Raw genomic sequence first — 23747 nt, 5'->3', positions numbered from 1 at the left:
CCAACTGCCCATTCACACCTACACCCCCCAACTGCCCATTCACATCTACACCCCCCAACTGCCCATTCACACCTACACCCCCCAACTGCCCAGTCACACCTACACCCCCCAACTCCCCATTCACACCTACGCCCCCAACTGCCCAGTCACACCTACACCCCCCCAACTGCCCAGTCACACCTACACCCCCCAACTGCCCATTCACACCTACACCCCCCAACTGCCCAGTCACACCTACACCCCCCAACTCCCCATTCACACCTACGCCCCCCAACTGCCCAGTCACACCTACACCCCCCCCAACTGCCCAGTCACACCTACACCCCCCAACTGCCCAGTCACACCTACACCCCCCAACTGCCCATTCACACCTACACCCCCCAACTCCCTATTCACATCTCCACCCCTCCCCCAACTGCCCATTCACATCTACACCCCTCCCCAACTGCCCATTCACATCTACACCCCTCCCCCCACTGCCCATTCACACCTACACCCCTCCCCCAACTGCCCATTCACATCTTCACCCCTCCCCCAACTGCACATTCACATCTGCACCGCTTCCCCAACTGCCCATTCACATCTACACCCCTCCCCCCACTGCCCATTCACATCTACACCCCTCAACTGCCCATTCACATCTAAACCCCTCCCCCCACTGCCCATTCACATCTCCACCCCTGCCCAACTGCCCATTCACATCTACACCCCTCCCCCACTGCCCATTAACATCTACACCCCTCCCCCAAGTGCCCATTCACATCTTCACCCCTCCCCCAACTGCCCATTCACATCTTCACCCCTCCCCAACTGCCCATTCACATCTACACCCCCGCCCAACTGCCCATTCACATCTTCACCCCTCCCCAACTGCCCATTCACATCTACACCCCTCCCCCAACTGCCCATTCACATCTACACCCCTCCCCCAACTGCCCATTCACATCTACACCCCTCAACTGCCCATTCACATCTACATCCCGCCCCCCACTGCCCATTCACATCTACACCCCTCCCCCAACTGCCCATTCACATCTTCACCACTCCCCAACTGCCCATTCACATCTATACCCCTCCCCAACTGACCATTCACATCTACACCCCCCGAACTGCCCATTCACATCTACATCCCTCCCCCCACTGCCCATTCACATCTACACCTCTCCCCCAACTGCCCATTCACATCTTCACCCCTCCCCAACTGCCCATTCACATCTACACCCCTCCCCAACTGCCCATTCACATCTACACCCCTCCCCCAACTGCCCATTCACATCTTCACCCCTCCCCAACTGCCCATTCACATCTACACCCCTCCCCAACTGCCCAGTCACATCTACACCCCCCAACTGCCCATTCACATCGACACGTCTCCCCCAACTGCCCATTCACATCTACACCCCCCAACTGCCCATTCACACCTACACCCCTCCCCAACTGCCCATTACCATCTACACCCCTCAACTGCCCATTCACATCTACACCCCCAACTGCCCATTCACATCTACACCCCCCAACTGCCCATTCACACCTACACCCCTCCCCCAACTGCCCATTCACATCTACACCCCTCAACTGCCCATTCACATCTACACCCCCCAACTGCCCATTCACATCTACAGCCCCCCAACTGCCCATTCACATCTACACCCCCCAACTGCCCAGTCACACCTACACCCCCAACTGCCCAGTCACACCTACACCCCCCAACTTCCCAGTCACACCTACACCCCCCAACTGCCCAGTCACACCTACACCCCCCAACTGCCCATTCACACCTACACCCCCCAACTGCCCATTCACACCTACACCCCCCAACTGCCCATTCACACCTACACCCCCCAACTGCCCATTCACACCTACACCCCGCAACTGCCCAGTCACACCTACACCCCCCAACTGCCCATTCACATCTACACCCCCCCAACTGCCCATTCACACCTACACCCCCCAACTGCCCAGTCGCACCTACACCCCCCAACTCCCCATTCACACCTACACCCCCCCAACTGCCCATTCACACCTACACCCCCCAACTGCCCATTCACACCTACGCCCCCCAACTGCCCAGTCACACCTACACCCCCCCAACTGCCCAGTCACACCTACACCCCCCAACTGCCCAGTCACACCTACACCCCCCAACTGCCCATTCACACCTACACCCCCCAACTCCCCATTCACATCTCCACCCCTCCCCCAACTGCCCATTCACATCTACACCCCTTCCCCAACTGCCCATTCACATCTACACCCCTCCCCCCACTGCCCATTCACACCTACACCCCTCCCCCAACTGCCCATTCACATCTTCACCCCTCCCCCAACTGCCCATTCACATCTTCACCCCTCCCCAACTGCCCATTCACATCTACACCCCTCAACTGCCCATTCACATCTAAACCCCTCCCCCCACTGCCCATTCACATCTACACCCCTCCCCAACTGCCCATTCACATCTACACCCCTCCCCCCACTGCCCATTCACATCTACACCCCTCCCCAAGTGCCCATTCACATCTTCACCCCTCCCCCAACTGCCCATTCACATCTTCACCCCTCCCCCAACTGCCCATTCACATCTACACCCCTCCCCCAACTGCCCATTCACATCTACACCCCACGCCCAACTGCCCATTCACATCTTCACCCCTCCCCCAACTGCCCATTCACATCTACACCCCTCCCCCAACTGCCCATTCACATCTTCACCCCTCCCCCAACTGCCCATTCAAATCTTCACCCCTCCCCAACTGCCCATTCACATCTACACCCCTCCCCCAACTGCCCATTCACATCTACACCCCTCAACTGCCCATTCACATCTACACCCCTCCCCCCACTGCCCATTCACATCTACACCCCTCCCCCAACTGCCCATTCACATCTACACCCCTCCCCAACTGCCCATTCACATCTTCACCCCTCCCCAACTGCCCATTCACATCTACACCCCTCCCCCAACTGCCCATTCACATCTACACCCCCCCAACTGCCCATTCACATCTACACCCCTCCCCCCACTGCCCATTCACATCTACACCTCTCCCCCAACTGCCCATTCACATCTTCACCCCTCCCCAACTGCCCATTCACATCTACACCCCTCCCCAACTGCCCATTCACATCTACACCCCTCCCCCAACTTCCCATTCACATCTTCACCCCTCCCCAACTGCCCATTCACATCTACACCCCTCCCCAACTGCCCATTCACATCTACACCCCTCCCCAACTGCCCAGTTACATCTACACCCCCCAACTGCCCATTCACATCGACACGTCTCCCCCAACTGCCCATTCACATCTACACCCCCCAACTGCCCATTCACACCTACACCCCTCCCCAACTGCCCATTAGCATCTACACCCCCCAACTGCCCATTCACACCTACACCCCCCAACTGCCCATTCACATCTACACCCCCCAACTTCCCAGTCACACCTACACCCCCCAACTGCCCAGTCACACCTACACCCCCCAACTGCCCATTCACACCGACACCCCCCAACTGCCCATTCACACCTACACCCCCCAGCTGCCCATTCACACCTACACCCCTCAACTGCCCAGTCACACCTACACCCCCAACTGCCCAGTCACACCTACACCCCCCAACTTCCCAGTCACACCTACACCCCCCAACTGCCCAGTCACACCTACACCCCCCAACTGCCCATTCACACCTACACCCCCCAACTGCCCATTCACACCTACACCCCCCAACTGCCCATTCACACCTACACCCCCCAACTGCCCATTCACACCTACACCCCGCAACTGCCCAGTCACACCTACACCCCCCCAACTGCCCATTCACATCTACACCCCCCCAACTGCCCATTCACACCTACACCCCCCAACTGCCCAGTCGCACCTACACCCCCCAACTCCCCATTCACACCTACACCCCCCCCAACTGCCCATTCACACCTACACCCCCCAACTGCCCATTCACACCTACGCCCCCCAACTGCCCAGTCACACCTACACCCCCCCAACTGCCCAGTCACACCTACACCCCCCAACTGCCCAGTCACACCTACACCCCCCAACTGCCCATTCACACCTACATCCCCCAACTCCCCATTCACATCTCCACCCCTCCCCCAACTGCCCATTCACATCTACACCCCTCCCCCAACTGCCCATTCACATCTACACCCCTCCCCCACTGCCCATTCACACCTACACCCCTCCCCCAACTGCCCATTCACATCTTCACCCCTCCCCCAACTGCCCATTCACATCTTCACCCCTCCCCAACTGCTCATTCACATCTACACCCCTCAACTGCCCATTCACATCTAAACCCCTCCCCCCACTGCCCATTCACATCTACACCCCTCCCCAACTGCCCATTCACATCTACACCCCTCCCCCCACTGCCCATTCACATCTACACCCCTCCCCAAGTGCCCATTCACATCTTCACCCCTCCCCCAACTTCCCATTCACATCTTCACCCCTCCCCCAACTTCCCATTCACATCTTCACCCCTCCCCCAACTGCCCATTCACATCTACACCCCTCCCCCAACTGCCCATTCACATCTTCACCCCTCCCCCAACTGCCCATTCAAATCTTCACCCCTCCCCAACTGCCCATTCACATCTACACCCCTCCCCCAACTGCCCATTCACATCTACACCCCTCAACTGCCCATTCACATCTACACCCCTCCCCCACTGCCCATTCACATCTACACCCCTCCCCCAACTGCCCATTCACACCTACACCCCCCAACTGCCCATTCACATCTACACCCCCCAACTGCCCATTCACACCTACACCCCCCAACTGCCCAGTCACACCTACACCCCCCAACTCCCCATTCACACCTACGCCCCCAACTGCCCAGTCACACCTACACCCCCCCAACTGCCCAGTCACACCTACACCCCCCAACTGCCCATTCACACCTACACCCCCCAACTGCCCAGTCACACCTACACCCCCCAACTCCCCATTCACACCTACGCCCCCCAACTGCCCAGTCACACCTACACCCCCCCAACTGCCCAGTCACACCTACACCCCCCAACTGCCCAGTCACACCTACACCCCCCAACTGCCCATTCACACCTACACCCCCCAACTCCCTATTCACATCTCCACCCCTCCCCCAACTGCCCATTCACATCTACACCCCTCCCCCAACTGCCCATTCACATCTACACCCCTCCCCCCACTGCCCATTCACACCTACACCCCTCCCCAACTGCCCATTCACATCTTCACCCCTCCCCAACTGCACATTCACATCTACACCGCTTCCCCAACTGCCCATTCACATCTACACCCCTCCCCCCACTGCCCATTCACATCTACACCCCTCAACTGCCCATTCACATCTCCACCCCTCCCCCAACTGCCCATTCACATCTACACCCCTCCCCCAACTGCCCATTCACATCTACACCCCTCCCCCCACTGCCCATTCACACCTACACCGCTCCCCCACTGCCCATTCACATCTACACCCCTCCCCCAAGTGCCCATTCACATCTTCACCCCTCCCCCAACTGCCCATTCACATCTTCACCCCTCCCCAACTGCCCATTCACATCTACACCCCCGCCCAACTGCCCATTCACATCTTCACCCCTCCCCAACTGCCCATTCACATCTACACCCCTCCCCCAACTGCCCATTCACATCTACACCCCTCCCCCAACTGCCCATTCACATCTACACCCCTCAACTGCCCATTCACATCTACATCCCGCCCCCCACTGCCCATTCACATCTACACCCCTCCCCCAACTGCCCATTCACATCTTCACCACTCCCCAACTGCCCATTCACATCTATACCCCTCCCCAACTGACCATTCACATCTACACCCCCCGAACTGCCCATTCACATCTACATCCCTCCCCCCACTGCCCATTCACATCTACACCTCTCCCCCAACTGCCCATTCACATCTTCACCCCTCCCCAACTGCCCATTCACATCTACACCCCTCCCCAACTGCCCATTCACATCTACACCCCTCCCCCAACTGCCCATTCACATCTTCACCCCTCCCCAACTGCCCATTCACATCTACACCCCTCCCCAACTGCCCATTCACATCTACACCCCTCCCCAACTGCCCAGTCACATCTACACCCCCCAACTGCCCATTCACATCGACACGTCTCCCCCAACTGCCCATTCACATCTACACCCCCCAACTGCCCATTCACACCTACACCCCTCCCCAACTGCCCATTACCATCTACACCCCTCAACTGCCCATTCACATCTACACCCCCAACTGCCCATTCACATCTACACCCCCCAACTGCCCATTCACACCTACACCCCTCCCCCAACTGCCCATTCACATCTACACCCCTCAACTGCCCATTCACATCTACACCCCCCAACTGCCCATTCACATCTACAGCCCCCCAACTGCCCATTCACATCTACACCCCCCAACTGCCCATTCACACCTACACCCCCCAACTGCCCAGACACATCTACCCCCCCCAACTGCCCATTCACATCTACACCCCCCAACTGGCCATTCACACCTACACTCCCCAACTGCCCAGTCACATCTACACCCCCCCACTGCCCATTCACACCTACACCCCCCAACTGCCCAGTCACACCTACACCCCCCAACTGCCCATTCACACCTACACCCCCCAACTGCCCATTCACATCTCCATCCCCCCAACTGCCCATTCACATCTACACCCCCCAACTGCCCATTCACATCTACACCCCCCAACTGCCCATTCACATCTACACCCCTCCACCAACTGCCCATTCACACCTACACCCCCCCAACTGCCCATTCACATCTACACCCCCCAACTGCCCATTCACACCTACACCCCCTCACTGCCCATTCACATCTACACCCCCAACTGCCCATTCACATCTACACCCCCCAACTGCCCATTCACACCTACTCACCCCCAACTGCCCATTCACACCTACACCCCCCAACTGCCCCATTCACATCTACACCCCCCCAACTGCCCATTCACATCTACACCCCCAACTGCCCATTCACACCTACACCCCCCACTGCCCATTCACATCTACACCCCCCCCAACTGCCTATTCATATCTACACCCCCCAACTGCCCATTCACACCTACACCCCCCAACTGCCCATTCACACCTACACCCCCCAACTGCCCATTCACATCTACAACCCCCAACTGCCCATTCACATCTACAACCCCCAACTGCCCATTCACACCTACACCCCCCAACTGCCCATTCACACCTACGCCCCCAACTGCCCAGACACATCTACACCCCCCAACTGCCCATTCACATCTACACCCCCAAATGCCCAGTCACATCTACACCCCCCAACTGCCCATTCACATCGACACCCCCCAACTGCCCATTCACATCTACACCCCCCAACTGCCCATTCACATCTACACCCCCCAACTGCCCATTCACACCTACACCCCCCCAACTGCCCATTCACACCTACACCCCCCAACTGCCCAGTAACACCTACACCCCTCCAACTGCCCATTCACATCTACACCCCCCAACTGCCCATTCACACCTACCCCCCCAACTGCCCATTCACACCTACACCCCCCAACTGCCCAGTCACACCTACACCCCCCCAACTGCCCATTCACACCTACACCCCCCAACTGCCGAGTCACACCTACACCCCTCCAACTGCCCATTCACATCTACACCCCTCCCCCAACTGCCCATTCACATCTACACCCCCCAACTGCCCATTCACACCTACACCCCCCCAACTGCCCATTCACACCTACACCCCCCAACTGCCCATTCACACCTACACCCCCCCCCACTGCCCATTCACATCGACACCCCCCAACTGCCCATTCACATCTACACCCCCCCAACTGCCCATTCACACCTACACCCCCCCAACTGCCCATTCACATCTACACCCCCAACTGCCCATTCACATCTACACCCCCCAACTGCCCATTCACATCTACACCCCTCCCCCAACTGCCCAGTCACATCTACACCCCCCAACTGCCCATTCACATCTACACCCCCCAACTGCCCATTAACATCTACACCCCTCCCCCAACTGCCCAGTCACATCTACACCCCCCAACTGCCCATTCACATCGACACCCCCCAACTGCCCATTCACATCTACACCCCTCCAACTGCCCATTCACATCTACACCCCCCCAACTGCGCATTCACATCTACACCCCTCAACTGCCCATTCACATCTACACCTCTCCCCCAACTGCCCATTCACACCTACACCTCCCCAACTGCCCATTCACATCTACACCCCTCCCCCAACTGCCCATTCACATCTACACCCCCCAACTGCCCATTCACATCTACACCCCTCCCCCAACTGCCCAGTCACATCTACACCCCTCAACTGCCCATTCACATCGACACGTCTCCCCCAACTGCCCATTCACATCTACACCCCCCACTGCCCATTCACATCTACACCGCCCAACTGCCCATTCACATCTACACCCCCAACTGCCCATTCACATCTACACCCCCCAACTGCCCAGTCACACCTACACCCCCCAACTGCCCATTCACACCTACACCCCCCAACTGCCCATTCACATCTACACCCCCCCAACTGCCCATTCAAATCTACACCCCCCAACTGCCCATTCACATCTACACCCCCAACTGCCCATTCACATCTACACCCCTCCACCAACTGCCCATTCACACCTACACCCCCCCAACTGCCCATTCACATCTACACCCCCCAACTGCCCATTCACACCTACACCCCCCCACTGCCCATTCACATCTACACCCCCCAACTGCCCATTCACATCTACACCCCCCAACTGCCCATTCACACCTACACCCCCCCAACTGCCCATTCACACCTACACCCCCCAACTGCCCATTCACATCTACACCCCCCCAACTGCCCATTCACATCTACACCCCCCAACTGCCCAGTCACATCGACACCCCCCCAGCTGCCCATTCACATCGACACGTCTCCCCCAACTGCCCATTCACATCTACACCCCTCCACTGCCCATTCACATCTACACCGCCCAACTGCCCATTCACATCTACACCCCCAACTGCCCATTCACATCTTCACCCCCCAGCTGCCCATTCACATCGACACGTCTCCCCCAACTGCCCATTCACATCTACACCCCTCCACTGCCCATTCACATCTACACCGCCCAACTGCCCATTCACATCTACACCCCCAACTGCCCATTCACATCTACACCCCCAACTGCCCATTCACATCTTCACCCCCCAACTGCCCATTCACACCTACACCCCCCAACTGCCCAGTCACATCTACACCCCCCAACTGCCCATTCACATCTACACCCCCCAACTGCCCAGTCACACCTACACCCCCCAACTGCCCATTCACACCTACACCCCCCAACTGCCCATTCACACCTGCACCCCCCAACTGCCCAGTCACATCTACACCCCCCAATTGCCCATTCACATCTACACCCCCAACTGCCCAGTCACATCTACACACGCCAACTGCCCATTCACATCGACACCCCCCAACTGCCCATTCACATCTACACCCCCCAACTGCCCATTCACATCTATACCCCCAACTGCCCATTCACACCTACACCCCCCAACTGCCCATTCACACCTACACCCCCCAACTGCCCAGTCACACCTACACCCCTCCAACTGCCCATTCACATCTACACCCCCCAACTGCCCATTCACACCTACACCCCCCCAACTGCCCATTCACACCTACACCCCCCAACTGCCCAGTCACACGTACACCCCCCCAACTGCCCATTCACACCTACACCCCCCAACTGCCCAGTCACACCTACACCCCTCCAACTGCCCATTCACATCTACACCCCTCCCCAACTGCCCATTCACATCTACACCCCCCAACTGCCCATTCACACCTACACCCCCCCGACTGCCCATTCACACCTACACCCCCCAACTGCCCATTCACACCTACACCCCCCCACTGCCCATTCACATCAACACCCCCCCAACTGCCCATTCACATCTACGCTCCCCCAACTGCCCATTCACACCTACACCCCCAACTGCCCATTCACATCTACACCCCCCAACTGACCAGTCACATCTACACCCCCCCCACTGCCCATTCACACCTACACCCCCCAACTGCCCAGTCACATCTACACCCCCCAACTGCCCATTCACACCTACACCCCCCAACTGCCCAGTCACATCTACACCCCCCAACTGCCCATTCACACATACACCCCCCAACTGCCAAGTCACATCTACACCCCCCAACTGCCCATTCACATCTACACCCCCCAACTGCCCAGTCACACCTACACCCCCCAACTGCCCATTCACACCTACACCCCCCAACTGCCCATTCACATCTACACCCACCCAACTGCCCATTCACATCTACACCCCCCAACTGCCCATTCACATCTACACCCCCCAACTCCCCATTCACATCTGCACCCCTCCACCAACTGCCCATTCACACCTACACCCCCCCAACTGCCCATTCACATCTACACCCCCAACTGCCCATTCACACCTACATCCCCCCACTGCCCATTCACATCTACACCCCCCCAACTGCCCATTCACATCTACACACCCCCAACTGCCCATTCACACCTACACTCCCCCAACTGCCCGTTCACACCTACACTCCCCAACTGCCCATTCACATCTACACCTCCCCAACTGCCCATTCACAACTACACCCCCCAACTGCCCATTCACACCTACACCCCCCCACTGCCCATTCACATCTAGAACCCCCAACTGCCCATTCTCATCTACACCCCCCAACTGCCCATTCACACCTACACCCCCCAACTGCCCATTCACACCTACACCCCCCAACTGCCCATTCACATCTACACCCCCCCAACTGCCCATTCACATCTACACCCCCCAACTGCCCATTCACACCTACACCCCCCCAACTGCCCATTCACACCTACACCCTCCAACTGCCCAGTCACATCTACACCTCCCAACTGCCCATTCACATCTACACCCCCCAAATGCCCAGTCACATCTACACCCCCCAACGGCCCATTCACATCGACACCCCCCAACTGCCCATTCACATCTACACCCCCCAACTGCCCATTCACATCTACACCCCCCAACTGCCCATTCATACCTACACCCCCCCAACTGCCCATTCACACCTACACCCCCCAACTGCCCAGTCACACCTACACCCCTCCAACTGCCCATTCACATCTACACCCCCCAACTGCCCATTCACACCTACACGCCCCCAACTGCCCATTCACACCTACACCCCCCAACTGCCCAGTCACACCTACACCCCCCAACTGCCCATTCACACCTACACCACCCAACTGCCCATTCACACCTACACCCCCCAACTGCCCAGTCATACCTACACCCCTCCAACTGCCCATTCACATCTACACCCCTCCCCGAACTGCCCATTCACATCTACACCCCCCAACTGCCCATTCACACCTAAACCCCCCAACTGCCCATTCACGCCTACACCCCTCAACTGCCCATTCACACCTACACCCCCCCACTGCCCATTCACATCGACACCCCCCCAGCTGCCCATTCACATCTACCCCCCCCAACTGCCCATTCACACCAACACCCCCCCAACTGCCCATTCACATCTACACCCCCCAACTGCCCATTCACATCTACACCCCCCAACTGCCCATTCACATCTACACCCCTCCCCAACTGCCCAGTCACATCTACACCCCCCAACTCCCCATTCACATCTACACCCCCCAACTGCCCATTCACATCTACAACCCTCCCCCAACTGCCCAGTCACATCTACACCCCCCAACTGCCCATTCACATCGACACCCCCCAACTGCCCATTCACATCTACACCCCTCCAACTGCCCATTCACATCTACACCCCCCCCAACTGCCCATTCACACCTACAACCCCCAACTGCCCGTTCACACCTACACCCCCCAACTGCCCATTCACATCTATACCCCTCCCCCAACTGCCCATTCACATCTACACCCCCCAACTGCCCATTCACATCTACACCCCCCAACTGCCCATTCACATCTACACCCCCCAACTGCCCATTCACATCTACACCCCTCCCCCAACTGCCCAGTCACATCTACACCCCCCAACTGCCCATTCACATCTACACGTCTCCCCCAACTGCCCATTCACATCTACACCCCCCAACTGCCCATTCACATCTACACCCCCCAACTGCCCATTCACACCTACACCTCCCCAACTGCCCATTCACATCTACACCCCTCCCCCAAATGCCCATTCACATCTACACCCCCCAACTGCCCATTCACATCTACACGTTTCCCCCTCCAACTGCCCATTCACATCTACACCCCCCACTGCCCATTCACATCTACTCCCCCCAACTGCCCAGTCACACCTACACCCCCCAACTGCCCATTCACATCTTCACCCCCCAACTGCCCATTCACATCTACACCCCCCAACTGCCCATTGACATCTACACCCCTCCCCCAAATGCCCAGTCACACCTACACCCCCCAACTGCCCAGTCACACCTACACCCCCCAACTGCCCATTCACATCTACACCCCCAACCGCCCATTCACATCTACACCCACAAACTGCCCATTCACACCTACACCCCCCAACTGCCCATTCACATCTACACCACCCAACTGCCCAGTCACACCTACACCCCCCAACTGCCCATTCACACCTACACCCCCCAACTGCCCATTCACATCTACACCCCCCAACTGCCCATTCACATCTACACCCCCCAACTGCCCATTCACACCTACACCCCCCCACTGCCCATTCACACCTACACCCCCCAGCTGCCCATTCACATCTACACCCCCCAACTGCCCAGTCACACCTACACCCCCCAACTGCCCATTCACACCCACACCCCCAACTGCCCATTCAAACCTACACCCCCCCCACTGCCCATTCACACCTACACCCCCCAACTGCCCAGTCACACCTACACCCCCCCAACTGCCCATTCACACCTACACCCCCCAACTGCCCAGTCACACCTACACCCCTCCAACTGCCCATTCACATCTACACCCCCCAACTGCCCATTCACACCTAAACCCCCCAACTGCCCATTCACAACTACACCCCCCCAACTGCCCATTCACACCTACACCCCCCCACTGCCCATTCACATCGACACCCCCCCAACTGCCCATTCACATCTACACCCCCCCAACTGCCCATTCACACCAACACCCCCCAACTGCCCATTCACATCTACACCCCCCAACTGCCCATTCACATCTACACCCCCCAACTGCCCATTCACATCTACACCCCTCCCCCAACTGCCCAGTCACATCTACACCCCCCAACTGCCCATTCACATCTACACCCCCCAACTGCCCATTCACATCTACACCCCTCCCCCAACTGCCCAGTCACATCTACACCCCGCAACTGCCCATTCACATCGACACCCCCCAACTGCCCATTCACATCTACACCCCTCCAACTGCCCATTCACATCTACACCCCCCAACTGCCCATTCACACCTACACTCCCATACTGCCCATTCACACCTACACCCCCCAACTGCCCATTCACAACTACACCCCCCAACTGCCCATTCACATCTATACCCCTCCCCCAACTGCCCATTCACATCTACACCCCCCAACTGCCCATTCACATCTACACCCCTCCCCCAACTGCCCAGTCACATCTACACCCCCCAACTGCCCATTCACATCTACACGTCTCCCCCAACTGCCCATTCACATCTACACCCCCCCACTGCCCATTCACATCTACACCCCCCAACTGGCCATTCACATCTACACCCCCCAACTGCCCATTCACATCTACACCCCCTCAACTGCCCATTCACATCTACACCCCTCCCCCAACTGCCCATTCACATCTACACCCCTCCCCCAACTGCCCATTCACACCTACACCTCCTCAACTGCCCATTCACATCTACACCCCTCCCCCAACTGCCCATTCACATCTACACCCCCCAACTGCCCATTCACATCTACACGTCTCCCCCAACTGCCCATTCACATCTACACCCCCCCACTGCCCCTTCACATCTACTCCCCCCAGCTGCCCATTCACATCTACACCCCCCAACTGCCCATTCACATCTTCACCCCCCAACTGCCCATTCACATCTACACCCCCCAACTGCCCATTCACACCTACACCCCCCAACTGCCCATTCACACCTACACCCCCCCACTGCCCATTCACACCTACACCCCCCCAACTGCCCATTCACACCTACACCCCCCCACTGCCCAATCACACCTACACCCCCCAACTGCCCATTCACACCTACACCCCCCCACTGCCCATTCACACCTACACCCCCCAACTGCCCATTCGCATCTACACCCCCCAACTGCCCAGTCACACCTACACCCCCCAACTGCCCATTCACACCTACACCCCCCAACTGCCCATTCACACCTACACCCCCCCACTGCCCATTCACACCTACACCCCCCAACTGCCCATTCACATCTACACCCCCCAACTGCCCAGTCACACGTACACCTCTCCCCCAACTGCCCATTCACATCTACACCTCCCCAACTGCCCATTCACACCTACACCCCCAACTGCCCATTCACACCTACACCCCCCAACTGCCCAGTCACACCTACACCCCCCAACTGCCCAGTCACACCTACACCCCCCAACTGCCCAGTCACACCTACACCCCTCCCCCAACTGCCCATTCACATCTACACCTCCCCAACTGCCCATCCACACCTACACCCCCCAACTGCCCATTCACACCTACACCCCCCAACTGCCCAGTCACATCTACACCCCCCAACTGCCCAGTCACACCTACACCCCCCAACTGCCCATTCACACCTACACCCCCCAACTGCCCATTCACACCTGCACCCCCCAACTGCCCAGTCACATCTACACCCCCCAATTGCCCATTCACATCTACACCCCCAACTGCCCAGTCACATCTACACACGCCAACTGCCCATTCACATCGACACCCCCCAACTGCCCATTCACATCTACACCCCCCAACTGCCCATTCACATCTATACCCCCAACTGCCCATTCACACCTACACCCCCCAACTGCCCATTCACACCTACACCCCCCAACTGCCCAGTCACACCTACACCCCTCCAACTGCCCATTCACATCTACACCCCCCAACTGCCCATTCACACCTACACCCCCCCAACTGCCCATTCACACCTACACCCCCCAACTGCCCAGTCACACGTACACCCCCCCAACTGCCCATTCACACCTACACCCCCCAACTGCCCAGTCACACCTACACCCCTCCAACTGCCCATTCACATCTACACCCCTCCCCAACTGCCCATTCACATCTACACCCCCCAACTGCCCATTCACACCTACACCCCCCCGACTGCCCATTCACACCTACACCCCCCAACTGCCCATTCACACCTACACCCCCCCACTGCCCATTCACATCAACACCCCCCCAACTGCCCATTCACATCTACGCTCCCCCAACTGCCCATTCACACCTACACCCCCAACTGCCCATTCACATCTACACCCCCCAACTGACCAGTCACATCTACACCCCCCCCACTGCCCATTCACACCTACACCCCCCAACTGCCCAGTCACATCTACACCCCCCAACTGCCCATTCACACCTACACCCCCCAACTGCCCAGTCACATCTACACCCCCCAACTGCCCATTCACACATACACCCCCCAACTGCCAAGTCACATCTACACCCCCCAACTGCCCATTCACATCTACACCCCCCAACTGCCCAGTCACACCTACACCCCCCAACTGCCCATTCACACCTACACCCCCCAACTGCCCATTCACATCTACACCCACCCAACTGCCCATTCACATCTACACCCCCCAACTGCCCATTCACATCTACACCCCCCAACTCCCCATTCACATCTGCACCCCTCCACCAACTGCCCATTCACACCTACACCCCCCCAACTGCCCATTCACATCTACACCCCCAACTGCCCATTCACACCTACACCCCCCCACTGCCCATTCACATCTACACCCCCCCAACTGCCCATTCACATCTACACCCCCCCAACTGCCCATTCACACCTACACTCCCCCAACTGCCCATTCACACCTACACTCCCCAACTGCCCATTCACATCTACACCTCCCCAACTGCCCATTCACAACTACACCCCCCAACTGCCCATTCACACCTACACCCCCCCACTGCCCATTCACATCTAGAACCCCCAACTGCCCATTCTCATCTACACCCCCCAACTGCCCATTCACACCTACACCCCCCAACTGCCCATTCACACCTACACCCCCCAACTGCCCATTCACATCTACACCCCCCCAACTGCCCATTCACATCTACACCCCCCAACTGCCCATTCACACCTACACCCCCCCAACTGCCCATTCACACCTACACCCTCCAACTGCCCAGTCACATCTACACCTCCCAACTGCCCATTCACATCTACACCCCCCAAATGCCCAGTCACATCTACACCCCCCAACGGCCCATTCACATCGACACCCCCCAACTGCCCATTCACATCTACACCCCCCAACTGCCCATTCACATCTACACCCCCCAACTGCCCATTCATACCTACACCCCCCCAACTGCCCATTCACACCTACACCCCCCAACTGCCCAGTCACACCTACACCCCTCCAACTGCCCATTCACATCTACACCCCCCAACTGCCCATTCACACCTACACGCCCCCAACTGCCCATTCACACCTACACCCCCCAACTGCCCAGTCACACCTACACCCCCCAACTGCCCATTCACACCTACACCACCCAACTGCCCATTCACACCTACACCCCCCAACTGCCCAGTCATACCTACACCCCTCCAACTGCCCATTCACATCTACACCCCTCCCCGAACTGCCCATTCACATCTACACCCCCCAACTGCCCATTCACACCTAAACCCCCCAACTGCCCATTCACGCCTACACCCCTCAACTGCCCATTCACACCTACACCCCCCCACTGCCCATTCACATCGACACCCCCCCAGCTGCCCATTCACATCTACCCCCCCCAACTGCCCATTCACACCAACACCCCCCCAACTGCCCATTCACATCTACACCCCCCAACTGCCCATTCACATCTACACCCCCCAACTGCCCATTCACATCTACACCCCTCCCCAACTGCCCAGTCACATCTACACCCCCCAACTCCCCATTCACATCTACACCCCCCAACTGCCCATTCACATCTACAACCCTCCCCCAACTGCCCAGTCACATCTACACCCCCCAACTGCCCATTCACATCGACACCCCCCAACTGCCCATTCACATCTACACCCCTCCAACTGCCCATTCACATCTACACCCCCCCCAACTGCCCATTCACACCTACAACCCCCAAATGCCCGTTCACACCTACACCCCCCAACTGCCCATTCACATCTATACCCCTCCCCCAACTGCCCATTCACATCTACACCCCCCAACTGCCCATTCACATCTACACCCCCCAACTGCCCATTCACATCTACACCCCCCAACTGCCCATTCACATCTACACCCCTCCCCCAACTGCCCAGTCACATCTACACCCCCCAACTGCCCATTCACATCTACACGTCTCCCCCAACTGCCCATTCACATCTACACCCCCCAACTGCCCATTCACATCTACACCCCCCAACTGCCCATTCACACCTACACCTCCCCAACTGCCCATTCACATCTACACCCCTCCCCCAAATGCCCATTCACATCTACACCCCCCAACTGCCCATTCACATCTACACGTTTCCCCCTCCAACTGCCCATTCACATCTACACCCCCCACTGCCCATTCACATCTACTCCCCCCAACTGCCCAGTCACACCTACACCCCCCAACTGCCCATTCACATCTTCACCCCCCAACTGCCCATTCACATCTACACCCCCCAACTGCCCATTGACATCTACACCCCTCCCCCAAATGCCCAGTCACACCTACACCCCCCAACTGCCCAGTCACACCTACACCCCCCAACTGCCCATTCACATCTACACCCCCAACTGCCCATTCACATCTACACCCACAAACTGCCCATTCACACCTACACCCCCCACTGCCCATTCACACCTACACCCCCCAACTGCCCATTCACATCTACACCACCCAACTGCCCAGTCACACCTACACCCCCCAACTGCCCATTCACACCTACACCCCCCAACTGCCCATTCACATCTACACCCCCCAACTGCCCATTCACATCTACACCCCCCAACTGCCCATTCACACCTACACCCCCCCACTGCCCATTCACACCTACACCCCCCAGCTGCCCATTCACATCTACACCCCCCAACTGCCCAGTCACACCTACACCCCCCAACTGCCCATTCACACCCACACCCCCAACTGCCCATTCAAACCTACACCCCCCCCACTGCCCATTCACACCTACACCCCCCAACTGCCCAGTCACACCTACACCCCCCCAACTGCCCATTCACACCTACACCCCCCAACTGCCCAGTCACACCTACACCCCTCCAACTGCCCATTCACATCTACACCCCCCAACTGCCCATTCACACCTAAACCCCCCAACTGCCCATTCACAACTACACCCCCCCAACTGCCCATTCACACCTACACCCCCCCACTGCCCATTCACATCGACACCCCCCCAACTGCCCATTCACATCTACACCCCCCCAACTGCCCATTCACACCAACACCCCCCAACTGCCCATTCACATCTACACCCCCCAACTGCCCATTCACATCTACACCCCCCAACTGCCCATTCACATCTACACCCCTCCCCCAACTGCCCAGTCACATCTACACCCCCCAACTGCCCATTCACATCTACACCCCCCAACTGCCCATTCACATCTACACCCCTCCCCCAACTGCCCATTCACATCTACACCCCCCAACTGCCCATTCACACCTACACTCCCATACTGCCCATTCACACCTACACCCCCCAACTGCCCATTCACACCTACACCCCCCAACTGCCCATTCACATCTATACCCCTCCCCCAACTGCCCATTCACATCTACACCCCCCAACTGCCCATTCACATCTACACCCCTCCCCCAACTGCCCAGTCACATCTACACCCCCCAACTGCCCATTCACATCTACACGTCTCCCCCAACTGCCCATTCACATCTACACCCCCCCACTGCCCATTCACATCTACACCCCCCAACTGGCCATTCACATCTACACCCCCCAACTGCCCATTCACATCTACACCCCCTCAACTGCCCATTCACATCTACACCCCTCCCCCAACTGCCCATTCACATCTACACCCCTCCCCCAACTGCCCATTCACACCTACACCTCCTCAACTGCCCATTCACATCTACACCCCTCCCCCAACTGCCCATTCACATCTACACCCCCCAACTGCCCATTCACATCTACACGTCTCCCCCAACTGCCCATTCACATCTACACCCCCCCACTGCCCCTTCACATCTACTCCCCCCAGCTGCCCATTCACATCTACACCCCCCAACTGCCCATTCACATCTTCACCCCCCAACTGCCCATTCACATCTACACCCCCCAACTGCCCATTCACACCTACACCCCCCAACTGCCCATTCACACCTACACCCCCCCACTGCCCATTCACACCTACACCCCCCCAACTGCCCATTCACACCTACACCCCCCCACTGCCCAATCACACCTACACCCCCCAACTGCCCATTCACACCTACACCCCCCCACTGCCCATTCACACCTACACCCCCCAACTGCCCATTCGCATCTACACCCCCCAACTGCCCAGTCACACCTACACCCCCCAACTGCCCATTCACACCTACACCCCCCAACTGCCCATTCACACCTACACCCCCCAACTGCCCATTCACACCTACACCCCCCCACTGCCCATTCACACCTACACCCCCCAACTGCCCATTCACATCTACACCCCCCAACTGCCCAGTCACACGTACACCTCTCCCCCAACTGCCCATTCACATCTACACCTCCCCAACTGACCATTCACACCTACACCCCCAACTGCCCATTCACACCTACACCCCCCAACTGCCCAGTCACACCTACACCCCCCAACTGCCCAGTCACACCTACACCCCCCAACTGCCCAGTCACACCTACACCCCTCCCCCAACTGCCCATTCACATCTACACCTCCCCAACTGCCCATCCACACCTACACCCCCCAACTGCCCATTCACACCTACACCCCCCAACTGCCCAGTCACACCTACACCCCCCAACTGCCCAGTTACACATACACCCCTTCCCCAACTGCCCATTCACATCTACACACCCTCAACTGCCCATTCACATCTACACCCCTCCCCCAACTGCCCATTCACATCTACACCCCTCCCCCAACTGCCCATTCACACCTACACCTCCTCAACTGCCCATTCACATCTACACCCCTCCCCCAACTGCCCATTCACATCTACACCCCCCAACTGCCCATTCACATCTACACGTCTCCCCCAACTGCCCATTCACATCTACACCCCCCCACTGCCCCTTCACATCTACTCCCCCCAGCTGCCCATTCACATCTACACCCCCCAACTGCCCATTCACATCTTCACCCCCCAACTGCCCATTCACATCTACACCCCCCAACTGCCCATTCACACCTACACCCCCCAACTGCCCATTCACACCTACACCCCCCCACTGCCCATTCACACCTACACCCCCCCAACTGCCCATTCACACCTACACCCCCCCCACTGCCCAATCACACCTACACCCCCCAACTGCCCATTCACACCTACACCCCCCCACTGCCCATTCACACCTACACCCCCCAACTGCCCATTCGCATCTACACCCCCCAACTGCCCAGTCACACCTACACCCCCCAACTGCCCATTCACACCTACACCCCCCAACTGCCCATTCACACCTACACCCCCCCACTGCCCATTCACACCTACACCCCCCAACTGCCCATTCACACCTACACCCCCCCACTGCCCATTCACACCTACACCCCCCAACTGCCCATTCACATCTACACCCCCCAACTGCCCAGTCACACGTACACCTCTCCCCCAACTGCCCATTCACATCTACACCTCCCCAACTGCCCATTCACACCTACACCCCCCAACTGCCCATTCACACCTACACCCCCCAACTGCCCAGTCACACCTACACCCCCCAACTGCCCAGTCACACCTACACCCCCCAACTGCCCAGTCACACCTACACCCCTCCCCCAACTGCCCATTCACATCTACACCTCCCCAACTGCCCATCCACACCTACACCCCCCAACTGCCCATTCACACCTACACCCCCCAACTGCCCAGTCACACCTACACCCCCCAACTGCCCAGTCACACATACACCCCTTCCCCAACTGCCCATTCACATCTACACACCCCAACTGCCCATTCACACCTACACCCCCCTCTGCCCATTCACACCTACACCCCCCAACTGCCCATTCACATATACACCCCTCCCCCAACTGCCCATTCACCTCTACACCCCTCCCCCAACTCCCCATTCATATCTATACCCCTCCCCCAACTGCCCAGTCACATCTACACCCCTCCCCAACTGCCCATTCACATCTACACCCCTCCCCAACTGCCCATTCGCATCTTCACCCCTTACCCAACTGCCCATTCACATCTTCACCCCTCGCCCAACTGCTCATTCACATCTGCACCCCTCCCCAACTGCCCATTCACATCTTCACCCCTCGCCCAACTGCCCATTCACATCTACACCCCTCCCCAACTGCCCATTCACATCTACTCCCCCCCAACTGCCCATTCACATCTACACCCCTCCCCCAACTGCCCATTCACATCTACACCCCTCCCTAACTGCCCATTCACATCTACACCCCCCAGCTGCCCATTCACATCTACACCCCTCCCCCAACTGCCCATTCACATCTACACACCTCCCCAACTGCCCATTCACATCTACACCCCTCCCCCAACTGCCCATTCACATCTACACCCCTCCCCAACTGCCCATTCACATCTACACCCCTCCCCAACTGCCCATTCACATCTACACCCCTCCCCCAACTGCCCATTCACATCTGCACGTCTCCCCCAACTGCCCATTCACATCTGCACGTCTCCCCCAACTGCCCATTCACATCTACACCCCTCCCCCAACTGCCCATTCACATCTACACCCCCCCCCCCACAACTGCCCATTCACATCTACACCCCTCCCCCAACTGCCCATTCACATCTACACCCCCCCAACTGCCCATTCACATCTACACCCCTCCTCCAACAGCCCATTCACATCTACACCCCTCAACTGCCCAGTCACATCTACACCCCTCCCCAACTGCCCAGTCACATCTACACCCCTCCCCCAACTGCCCATTCACATCTACACCCCTCCCCCAACTGCCCATTCACATCTACACCCCTCCCCCAACTGCCAATTCACATCTACACCCCTCCCCCAACTGCCCATTCACATCTACACCCCCCCAACTGCCCATTCACACCATCACCCCCCCCAAACTGCCCATTCACATCTACACCCGTCCCCCAACTGCCCATTCACATCTCCACCCCTCCCCAACTGCCCATTCACATCTACACCCATCCCCCAACTGCCCATTCAATTTTACACCCTCCCCCAACTGCCCATTCACATTTACACCCCCCCCAACTGCCCATTCACATCTACACCCCTCACCCAACTGCCCATTCACATCTACACCCCCCCAACTGCCCATTCACATCTACACCCCTCACCCAACTGCCCATTCACATCTACACCCCCCCAACTGCCCATTCACATCTACACCCCTCCCCAACTGCCCATTCACATCTTCACCCCTTCCCCAACTGCCCATTCATATCTTCACCCATCCCCCAACTGCCCAATCACATGTACACCCCCCCAACTGCCCATTCACATCTTCACCCCCCAACTGCCCATTCACATCTCCACCCCTCCCCCAACTGCCCATTCACATCTACACCCCTCCCCCAACTGCCCATTCACATCTACACCCCCCAACTGCCCATTCACATCTTCACCCCTCCCCCAACTGCCCATTCACATCTTCACCCCTCCCCCAACTGCCCATTCACATCTGTACCCCTCCGCCAACTGCCCATTCACATCTACACCCCTCCCCCTCTGCCCATTCACATCTACACCCCTCGCCCATCTGCCCATTCACATCTACACCCCTCCCCCAACTGCCCATTCACATCTTCACCCCTCGCCCAACTGCCCATTCACATCTGCACCCCTCCCAAACTGCCCATTCACATCTTCACCCCTCCACCAACTGCCCATTCACATCTACACCCCTCCCCCAACTGCCCATTCACATCTACACCCCTCCCCCAACTGCCCATTCACATCTACACCCATCCCCCAACTGCCCATTCACATCTACACCCCTCCCCCAACTGCCCAGTCACCTCTACACCCCTCCCCCAACTCCCCATTCACATCTACACCCCTCCCCAACTACCCATTCACATCTATACCCCTCCCCAACTGCCCAGTCACATCTACACCCCTCCCCCAACTGCCCATTCAGATCTACACCCCTCCCCAACTACCCATTCACATCTTCACCCCTTCCCCAACTGCCCATTCACATCTTCACCCCTCGCCCAACTGCCCATTCACATCTACACCCCTCCCCAACTACCCATTCACATCTATACCCCTCCCCAACTGCCCAGTCACATCTACACCCCTCCCCCAACTGCCCATTCAGATCTACACCCCTCCCCAACTACCCATTCACATCTGCACCCC

Source organism: Scyliorhinus torazame, chromosome 3 (genome assembly GCF_047496885.1).
Source record: "Scyliorhinus torazame isolate Kashiwa2021f chromosome 3, sScyTor2.1, whole genome shotgun sequence".
NCBI lineage: Eukaryota > Metazoa > Chordata > Chondrichthyes > Carcharhiniformes > Scyliorhinidae > Scyliorhinus > Scyliorhinus torazame.
Note: the sequence above shows the minus strand (reverse complement) of the source record.